General features: G+C 40.5%; 1 non-coding gene across 1 annotated transcript; it reads right to left on the bottom strand.

Moving 5' to 3' along the window:
- Positions 1-2,947: 2,947 nt before the first annotated feature.
- Positions 2,948-3,022, bottom strand: TRNAS-CGA (transfer RNA serine (anticodon CGA)). The gene has a single exon. It is a non-coding gene; the product is annotated as a tRNA-Ser (tRNA).
- Positions 3,023-10,558: the final 7,536 nt, after the last annotated feature.

Genomic DNA, 10,558 nt, shown 5'->3' with positions numbered 1-10,558 from the left:
ACCACTAGAGAAGAGATGAGAACAAAGAATTGGAAAGCTACGTAGACACAAAGGAAGGAAGAGGAGGCATGCTTTTATAAACCAAATTGTGTCCCTTCAAAATTCATACATTGAAGTCCTAACCCCCAGCACCTTAAAATGTGACTGTATCTGGTGAGCAAAAATGAGGGATAATTCAAGAGAAAGAACACCCCTGAGACAGAGGGGAGGGTAAATGTGGGATCCTCTGGTTGGCCTCAGTCTCACTGGCAAAGGAGGAAGTGAAGTAGTCCACTGGGATAGAAGAGGCATCCTCAAAAGAGGAACAGGAGAGGCTTTGCCTCGGAAGCTTGACAGCAGCAGATCTTACTCTCACTAGCAATGCTCTCCAGTCCAGGATGGATGTAGGAATGTGGGTCCTGTTTTTCCAAACTTCCAGAAAAGTAAAAGAAATCTAGGGGAGTACACGGAACTATGTTCAACATCTCGTAGTAACCTACAATGAAAAAGAATGTGAAAAGGAATACACGCATGTACGTGTATGACTGAAGCTGTACACCAGAAATTGACACAACATTGTAAACTGACTATACTTCAATTTTTTAAAAAAGGAAAAAAATAAATAATCTGAGGGAAAAAGAGAAATCTAGGGGTTTGTGAATGATTCTGGGATCTCATAACACCCTGGGCCTGCCTGTATCACTGTGTTTACACTCTGAACTGGCATCCCTGGCTAGACTTATCTGGTCCCCACTAGGTGATAAACTTGAGAAAGGGACCCTGTCTTAGCTGACCTGGAAGCCATGATGCATTGTGCTGTGCCTGCAGACAGGAAGCACATGCTTCATGTCTGAGGATGGAGAAAAGACAAAAGAGGGACTAGCTGACCATGGAGTCAGAATCTGAGATGTCCAAGAGGGGATTCATCAGTGAATGAAAGGAGAAGGCTCACCGTCCTGAGGGAGGTGGAATCACACTGGAGCCAGCTCACACTAGTTCCCAAGAGTTAATGTGGCGTCTCTTCCCAACTCCATGTCAGTGAAATCACATCGGCAGCTTAAAAATCATCAGTGACGGGAATATTTATACCGTGGTAATTGGCAAATGCTACCCATCAGAGCTTCTTTTTTTTGAAGAAGTGGTTGTTAAATAGTTACCAGCACACCACTGGATAACACCCAGATTCCACACAGGTCGGACAGTACAAGTGATGATTGGAGACTGAAGACAGGGAAGGGGGCCTCCACACAAGACAGCAGCCCCAGGTCCTCTCTGCAGAGGACACACTTACCAAAAGAGTCACCCAGAATCAATTCTCGTGCCTTTGCTGTTAAGGGAGGGGTCGAAGTGCTCCCGTCTTGCTGTCTTCCATCTTCTGTCTGCTATTATGACCCCTGGAAATGACAAAGAGGAAGAGGAATAAAAGCAAGCAATACCGAGATGAGTTGGTTTACTATCACCTTTAATTCTCTAGGGAATTATTTTGGTTTTGCCTTTAGCTTTGGAAAGGGGAGAGGAATGAGAGAATGCTCTCGGGAGTGTGCACATGCACAGACCAGAGGAAGGGGGTGATACAGACAAGACTTTGAAGGGACATGTCCAATCCCCTCCTGTGTTTAAAAGCTGTAACCCCTTGGCAGGAATGGTTGAAAAGAGTCTACATGTTCTTTCGTAATATTATCAGTATTATCCAACACAGACAGTACGCCAGGATATTTTCCCACAACTCACTCAGCTCTGTGTAACGCTATCTCAGTCATGGACACTAGCATGGCCTCAGAGATCAAAAGAAATTAGAGCAGGGCCAAGAAAAGTCGAGATATGGATTATACGAGGTTTACTAAAGATTCACAATCTTTCCCAGGGACAATCTTCAGTCTGATAGTTGGGAGCTACTACATTAATAAGTGTAAGTCTACACTGGAACAGCCAAGGCCATTCTGTGAGAAGGTAAAGAATTTTAATGCTGATAAACAGATGGTAGGAGTGCATTCTTGTGCTGGCGGCACACGTAGGAGTTGAGCCCCAGGGAGACAGCAGCGTGTGTGGTCAGGCCGGGCAGCTGGGACGCCTCACCACCACTGTCCTCGGCACATATTTTATATGCAGACAATTTTGAGGGAAAAATAAAAGCTCTATCCAAACAAAAGAATGTTTATGTTCAGAGTAATAAAAGAGAAATTATTAACCAGGAAGTGTATCTTATTAAAACAAGGCAATTCGGGGTATTAACCCAAGAAAAAGTTTGCAGATCATAAGTAGTTCACTTGTAATAACTCTTGTAATCTACATGGTTATTTCGATTTAAAATGGACAGCCTAAAATAGATAACAATAAAGTCCTACTGTATAGCACAGGGAACTACATTCAATATCTTGTGATAACCTATAATGGAAAAGAATATGAAAAAGAATATGTATATGTATGGCTGAATCATTGTGCTGTACACTAGAAACTAACACATTGTAAATCAACTATATTTCAATTTAAAAAAAGAAAAAAACTAAAATAAAATAAAATGGACAGTCTGAGGTTTTCTCCTCCACTAATTTAAGTTTTAAAAACATGATAGATATTTCCAAGGAAAATATGAAATGGGATCAAAAATTATATCAGAGTTACATTTGACTGTTTTGAAACAACAGTGTATAATTATTAATCCATGATATTTAGAGTTGAAACTTTGACATTTCTTTCTTGCACTTCTGTTATTTGACACTTAAGCAATTTATGGCGTGTACAGAATGAGCTACACTGCCAGAATAACACAACCAAGTTTTAAGTTAACATAATCTAATCTATGCATTCACATTCTCTACCAGTGTTTAAATGTTCATTGAGTTCCTAAGGAAAATAAAGAATACCTTTTTTAAATCAAAACTATTTAGCTTTGTCTTTTTTAAAATTTGTTGGGTTTGGGGAGAGGGGGGCGAGGAAAGAAGGTAATTAGATTTGTTTGTTTATTTAATGGAGGTACTGGGGACTGAACCCAGGACCTCATGCATTCGAAGCATGTGTTCTACCACTGAGCTATACCTTCTCCCCAGGGATAATTTTAATAGCAATTCATATTTCTGGATTTTTAGGGGTTTTTCAAGTAAATAAACACCAAATTTTGTCTGACAGATGAAACTCTAGTTGAGCAAGATGACAAGGCTATTCAGGAAAGTTTGGGCGACCACGTATAAAAGGGCAATGATGAGCCAGTGGAGCTGACCTTCACATTCCTGCTCAAAACAGTAAACTTCTCTTAAGTAGTAGGGTTTGAAGATTAAGTTCAAAATATCACAAACCTGGTTCTGTAATTCTACTTCTTACAATGTAGTCTCAGAAAAATTTCTAAAAATAGAAAAAGCTTCAAGCTCAAAGATGTAGACCTAGCATTATTTATAATCGAAAAATTTTAAATGACTAAACTGTCCAGTAATATTTGGGAATGTCAGCTGGAATATACCAGCACCAGGGGATATGTGAGGGGGTTTTGCATGACAGAGTCATGTCACCAGGAGGTCCCATGGCCCAGAGTGAAGATCATGGTACCTGGATCATTTCTCCAAGGACACCGAAAAAGGTCAAAGACAGTGTATCTTTTCTTTTTTTGAGCTAGCATAAGGTGATATTCTGATGTTTACAGCCACTTCTGTGATTGATTCCACTTGTTAGTTTTGAAAGCATCATCAAATAAGTCTAAATATTTAAGAGAATGCAAATTTTGCCAAAATGTCAGTGTATTATAGAGCTGACTCTGTAGCTAACCAGAGAAAAGGGAGTGCAGAAAGACAGCAAATTTCCTGTTCTCAAGTAGGCTAGCACACTAAATAAATAAATAAGATAAAATAAAATAAAAATTGGAAAACATGGGGAAAAAAATCATTTAAGGGTACTTTAAAATATAGTATAAATGAATGTATCAACACTGAAAGGCTTTACATTAAAAAAAAAAAAAAAGGAAATAATACCATTTGCAGCAACATAGATGGACCTAGAGATTACCGTACTAAGTGAAGTAAGTCAGACAGAGAAAGACAAACATCATATATCACTCATATGTGGAATCTTAAAAAAAAAAAAAAAAAAGACACAAATGAACTTACTTACAAAACAAAAACAGACGCACAGACACAGAAAACAAACGCATGGTTACCAAGGTGGAAAGGTGGGGAGGGGAGGGATAAATTAGGAGTTTGGGATTTGCAGATACAAACTACTATATACAAAATAGAAAAATATCAAAGTCCTACTGTATAGCACAGGGAACTATATTCAATAGTTTTTAATAACCTACAATGAAAAAGAATATATACATGTATAACTGGATCACTATGCTGTCCACCAGAAACCCACAAAACACTATAAATCAACTATACCTCAGTTAAAAAACAAAAGAAAACAACACACACACTAGAGGCTTTAGCGCATAGGGGCTAATCCAGTCCGGGGGTGACGGAGGCGCGCCCCGGGGCGCAGCGGGTCAGGACCGCGCAGCGCTCAGAGCTCGCTGCAGACGCTCTGTAAAGTTTTAGGGGCACGAACAGAGTACAGCCCTGCTCCAGCCAGTGGCATATTTGCTCACTTCGTAATCTGCTTCCTACATAAGCTGTTACTGAATGGAAAACAAATGGCCTGCGCAGCAAGTCTGCGAACAGATGGCGCTTCTGTGTGATGAAGAAAAACTGAGGGCAGAGGGACCGCAAGTTTAAAAAGGTGGCTCCGTCCCCTCCCCCCACCGCGGCCCGGCTTCCTCCCGGACCTCCTCGGGTTGCCGCATCCTTCTCGTCGGCTCCTCCCACCTTTGTTAGGATGAAAGGCGTTACAGGTTAGAGAGAGAGAAGATGAGGCTTAATCCCAAATCCCCCGTGTGCGTTTCGGGGGAACTCTTGTCTCCCCAAGTGAAATAAAGAGGCAAAGGCAGCTGTAAAATGGCAGCGAGGCCGCACACAAAGAGCCCTGGGCATATGGTGCCCTTCCTTTCTCCCGGGCCGGGGAGCCTCCCTGGTCATGCTGGGGGCTTGTTCTTAAATATCATTTGGAAGCTATTGTTCGTCTGAGGCCCCGAAAAATGTGGCCGTCTTACCGAGCTGGAGGGAAGAAGAATTTTAAAAGGATTTATGGAAATGCCTGGAAATTTTGCCAAAATGTCAGTGTACGAATCGTCTGTGGAATGACATCTGAGGCAGCTCCACCTCCGTGCAGGAGTCTTCCTTGTTGTGTACTGTGTGTGTGTGTGTGTACTTCCCTGTTGTTCTTTGGTTCTTGCCTTGTTTGGGACCAGGATTCTATAGCATTACAGCAAAAGCGGTGTGCTACGTGTGACAATGGCCACACAAATCAGATCTTCCAGGCTAGCTCCTATTTCAAACATTCTGTTTCTCTGCATCTATTTAGGACTCTCCTACTTGTCAGACCATATGTTGCCCAGGTTTTTAATTACAAAAATAGATCCCTCTTGATCCTTTGTTTTTATGAAACAAGTACATAGTAGGCCTGAATAAATACTGTGGGAAGGAAGGAAAGGAGACTGACTGAATGAACAAAGTGTTGCAGGAGGACGTGTCAGGAGGTTTAACTAGTCGTGTTAGCACTGGACCAAGAAAAGACCTCTGGGTCGTTGGTTTCTTCATCTAGAAAATTTCTAGACAAACCTAATGCATTTCTGAGATCCATCCAGACCCCAAAATCTATATTCTAATAAAAAAGCACTTCATCTAACATTTTTAAGCTCTTTTTCTTGGTTCCTGGTCTGATGACTTAATTGTGACTAATCAGATGTACCAGTCCTCTACTCAAACAAAGGCAAGTTTCTTTATCCTATGGTAGGCGGCAAGCCCAGGACTGGAAGTCACTAAAAGAACACTCTATAATGGGGGGTGAGAAACTAGGTGATTTAGGCTTCTTGTGTTTCTTTAAGAGGAAAACAACTATTAGCTTTAGGGCAGAGGGGATACCAAGGTGTAGAGGCAAAAATTAAAGAAAACTTAGGCAATAATTTGAATAGATGATTTAAGAATAATATACTAAGTAACTTGAAAGACATAAAAGTGAAATATGAGCAATTTGGGGCTTGCATGGGACTGTTCTATAATGAAGACAAGACATCTGAACTTACAGCCAAAGGAAGAATGCCTTATACTCAACGGCATGCACTCACAATGTGGTCCCAGTTATAAGAGAAGACGTGAGGACTACTTCTGAAAATAATTTTTATTCTAATATTTAATTTTGCTGGAAAGAGTGTTGTGATCAAATGCAGTAGTTAAAGGAAAGCTGGCAGAGATGTAAGAGATGCATTCTTTCAGAGCCCAGGGCCTCTGAGGGGCCCTCCAAGCTGGGGCAGGGTGAGAAACCCCAGACAACAGAACTAGCAACTTCTCTCCTCAGCTGCAGGAGAGCTGTCTGAGGACTAGGAGGAGGAGAAGGAAACCTGGGGATGAACCCTGTGTCTGTGCACAGGTGTGGGGTGCATCTCCCAGAGAAACCCCCTCAATACTGGTATATATGCGGCGGAACACCAGTATTGAGTAGTGGAAGTTATTTGCTACATTAGCCACCTAATTAATTTTCTAGTTACATTTTTAGTTAACTTATTCCCTTTTTATCTGACGCTTTTTGTAGATCAGTTGGCAAACAGGTAAATTTACACAAGAGGATGTTTTTTAAGAACTGATAATTTTGTAAAAGAAAGGTAATAAGAAAGAAAAAAAGGAAGAAAACGAGGAGGGAAGAAAGTGGGGAGGAAGGGAAGAAAATGTGCTGCAACCCTTCCATCCCCCTGTGGGAAAAGCTTTGTGTTTTCTAAGTCCAAGCTCAGAGCATGGTTTCCTGCTAAGATCCCAGCCTCCGGCCCCTAGGGCCGGGAGAGCTGGCCACTAGGACATAATTCTGAACTTGTTTTTAGTATCTGTTGAAGCTCCCAGGGTAGCATACAAGGATAAAAACAATCGAGTTTTTGAATGGCACGGAAGCAAGGCAAGTTGAAATAGTCCTCTGCCACTCTCCACGCCCCACTTCCTGCCTCCCATGAGCCCCTCCTTGCTTAGAAAAACTTAACAGAAAGAGAAAAGCTTTTTTTTTAAAATATAGGGTATCCACATTAGACTTTGCACAATTTCACTAGCTCTGCCATTGATCTAAATATCTATTCCATCTAAAACAATAATAGTAATAATAATAATAATAACTGTCAGGTATTAAGCATTTAATATATGCCAGGTAGTGTTTATGTGTATTAATTTATTGAATCCTCAGAGCAACTCCATTGAGAAGTTTGCAAATATTAGCCCCATTTTGCAGATGGAGAAATTGAGGCAAATGAAGAAAAGTGATTTGCCAGAGTCATATGACCAGAATCAACCTCAGGCATTCTGGTTGCAGTGCCTATTTTCTTAATCCTGACATGGTGCGACAGTGAAAACTTTTTTGCAAGAATTAAGCCTCCTATTTTCACTTATCTTCTTCCTTGTTAAGCCATACAAAATCCTTCTACTTTTATTTTTTCAATGAAATCTGTAATCGGGTAAGTATGTATACATATATAAATATGTGTGTGTGTGTGTATATATATATATATAGAGAGAGAGAGGGAGAGTTTCAAAAAGAAAAGTCCGAGAAAGCTTTGGAAGCATATTTGTTCATTTTAAAGGACTTTCAGCAAAAATGCTAGTGTTTTTAATCTCTACTCCCATATGTTTGAAATAAAAGGTTTTTATTAGAGCAAGTCAATTACTAAGATGCAAATTTTTTTTAAAAAGAATAAAGAAAGAAAGGGAGAAAGAGAGAAAAGACTCTCCTGAAAATAACCCAGAGCCACTGTCTGGGAAGAAAATGGTAAACATGATCACAGATAAAAAGTTTTAAAAAAATCTCTAAAGAGTTTTTGGGTTTAGTTTGGATATTTTTTTACATCTACCTTTAATCATCAAGGATGGTGGTTGTTAGCATTTTAGAGCATTTCTTCCAATAAGCATTAATATTTCTAATCACAACCATATTGCTTACATAATTTAACTCCTAGATTATGAGTGGGTTGTTTTTGGTTTTGTTTTGGGGGAGGGGGTTGGAGAATTTTTGTACCTTATAAAGAGCCCCCAAAGCCTTGTGGGAAAGTAATGGTATTAACGTATCAAAAGAAAATACCTGTAACACCAAAAAAGCAAAAGTTCCATGAAGAAGTTAGTTCTGATTCAAGTGTAAGTCCACATTTCATATGGTTTTGGTTTCACTGTTTCTTGTCCACAGGACAGACATCTGTAGCACAGGAACAACTTGGAAAATAGCTAGATTGTAGTTATTAAAGGAAACAAAAATCCAATCAACTGAGAGATTTGCCATCATAAATATGAAGAAAAGAAATTAACCATTGGAAATGTCTAAGTTTAAAATTTTTAACCCAATTTTTAACCCTGTGCTCTATGATACAACTTCATTTGATCATTTCCTTTCTTGAGTTCCTTGAATGGGTTTGGTACAAAACAACCACTATCAGAATATAGCTCAATTAACTTATTTAAAACATCTCAAGATGCTTGTTGAATTGGAATGGGGGGAAAAAAAAGAAGTCAGTACAGGCTGAAATCTCCCTGTGGAAGGACTAATGCCTGAGAAGTTCATAAAAAAGACTGATAATTAATTGTGTTCAGGCGCACCCACTTTTTCTCGTCCATCCCCTAGTACAGATGATCTTAGTCACTGGTGACCCACGTGATTCAGATAAATGTATGTGACACAGCGGGGCTGTAACTGTGTGAGTGATGTGATGTAACCCAGTGGTTCTTAATCCCAACTGCTTGGTAAAATCACTCGGTGAATTCCTTAAAAATACTGATGCCCTGGCCCCAGCCCGGAGCAATTTCTTTAGAATCTCTGGGTGTGGAACAGGGGCAGTGGAGTATTTTTTAACTCCCAGGGGATAGGATTGTGTAGCCAGGTTTGAGGCACACAGGTGCAGAGAAACCAGCCCAGCTAGTGCTGGGCGCAGAGACTGGCCCCTCATTAACTGTGCAAATTTGAATCTTGTTTTCTCATCTGGAAAAGGGGATGATAAGACCTACTTTCTAAAGCCATTGTATCTACTAGATGAGAAAATATGTAGAAAATGCTCGGTAAATAGTGAGTACTCATTAATGCCAGACTTCTTCCCTCTAGAGCTTCAAACTTTGTTCTACTCTGAAACAAATCTAATTTTGCTAAATTATTTCAAGAAAGTAGCTCAGATGGCCAGTATCTTTTCATTCTGTCCCAAGGAACTGGCTTGGTGAAGCTGTGGAGTCCCTGGCTCAGGAGCTGTCTGGCGGGATTGTCAGAGAACAAGCCAAGTGTGAACACCATGCTCTGGACCCCAGGTCCGCACCCGGGAACACTGACCCATGCCACGGCACAGGAGGAGGAGAAAGGTCTCACTGGTGTCGGTCTCTGATTAGGTATAATGGGTGGATTCTTCCCGCCTTTAGGAAGTGACTCCTTAAAGCAGCCCAGAGGCTCTCCGTTGGATGACTTGCTGAAACGCAAGGGTTCTGGTGTCCATTTCCAGTGATCTGCAATGCAAAAATGCAACTGCAAATGCAATGTGCAAATGTGCCGTGCAATGAAACTCTGACCCAAGGCGTTTTCTTTAAAATAAGATGCATAATGTGGTCTTAAAGACCACAACAGACCTCCTTTTAATGACCTTGAGACGCCCAGTGAGCTCTGTAAGGTGACACAGAGGGCGTGAACGTTTGCAAATGGTTAGTGCCGGGCAGATTCAAGGCTGTCTCTACAGGTCTGTGGCGGTGGCAGCGGCATTTACCTGACAGCCCGACCCAGGGGTGTGTGAGGGGGGAAGTGAGGGGCCCTTCCCCTTAGTGCTGCTCTTCTTCCGTCTTCAAGTCTCCAACAGTCAGACTTCTGTCCACTCAACATTCTAGAAAGGCCTAGGAATTCTGTTGACATCTGTGCTCACTTCACAAAGAGAGAAAGAAGTATGTTTTTATTATCATATTTCATTGGCCTGAATTAAATACCAGCCACTTTTCATTGGTGTTCATTATTTTGCCAAGAACAGTATATATGTTTGGGGGCTCAAGTTTGGATGCTTCAACAGTTAAAAAAACTCAGAATGTATCCTAGAGGCAAAGACAGGAAACTTCAGCACCAACAGTCTTGGTAACTGCATCAAAAGAAGGCCACTGGATTCTGCTTCAAGAACATCCACATTTCCCGGTACATCTGTGGTGTGTTGCAGGACTGAAATCTGTAGCTTTTCAACATAATATGTGTCTAGATCAAACAGTATTAAATAATCATTAAAATCTGCTTTGTCCTTCTTGAAGAGCTGCTCATAGCTTCACATTGTGCTCTGTGTATTAACGGAACATTGGATATTATATAAAATGTGAATTGCAACTGTCTTGTGTGGTAGACAGTTTACTAAAGTATTATCCAGAACACATGCTATCTGATTTACTAACTTATTATCCATTAAAAGAATCCCTGGGTAAATAAATGTGTAACTAAAAGAATTGTTACTCTGTATAATCAGATGAATAGATACAAACAGGGAAGATTGCTGTCATTATGTTGTATATTGTGCTAAACAGATGCA

This window comes from Camelus dromedarius, chromosome 4 (assembly GCF_036321535.1).
Source record: "Camelus dromedarius isolate mCamDro1 chromosome 4, mCamDro1.pat, whole genome shotgun sequence".
Lineage (NCBI taxonomy): Eukaryota > Metazoa > Chordata > Mammalia > Artiodactyla > Camelidae > Camelus > Camelus dromedarius.
The sequence above is the reverse complement of the archived record's forward strand: the minus strand, read 5'-3'. Positions and strand labels throughout refer to the sequence as shown.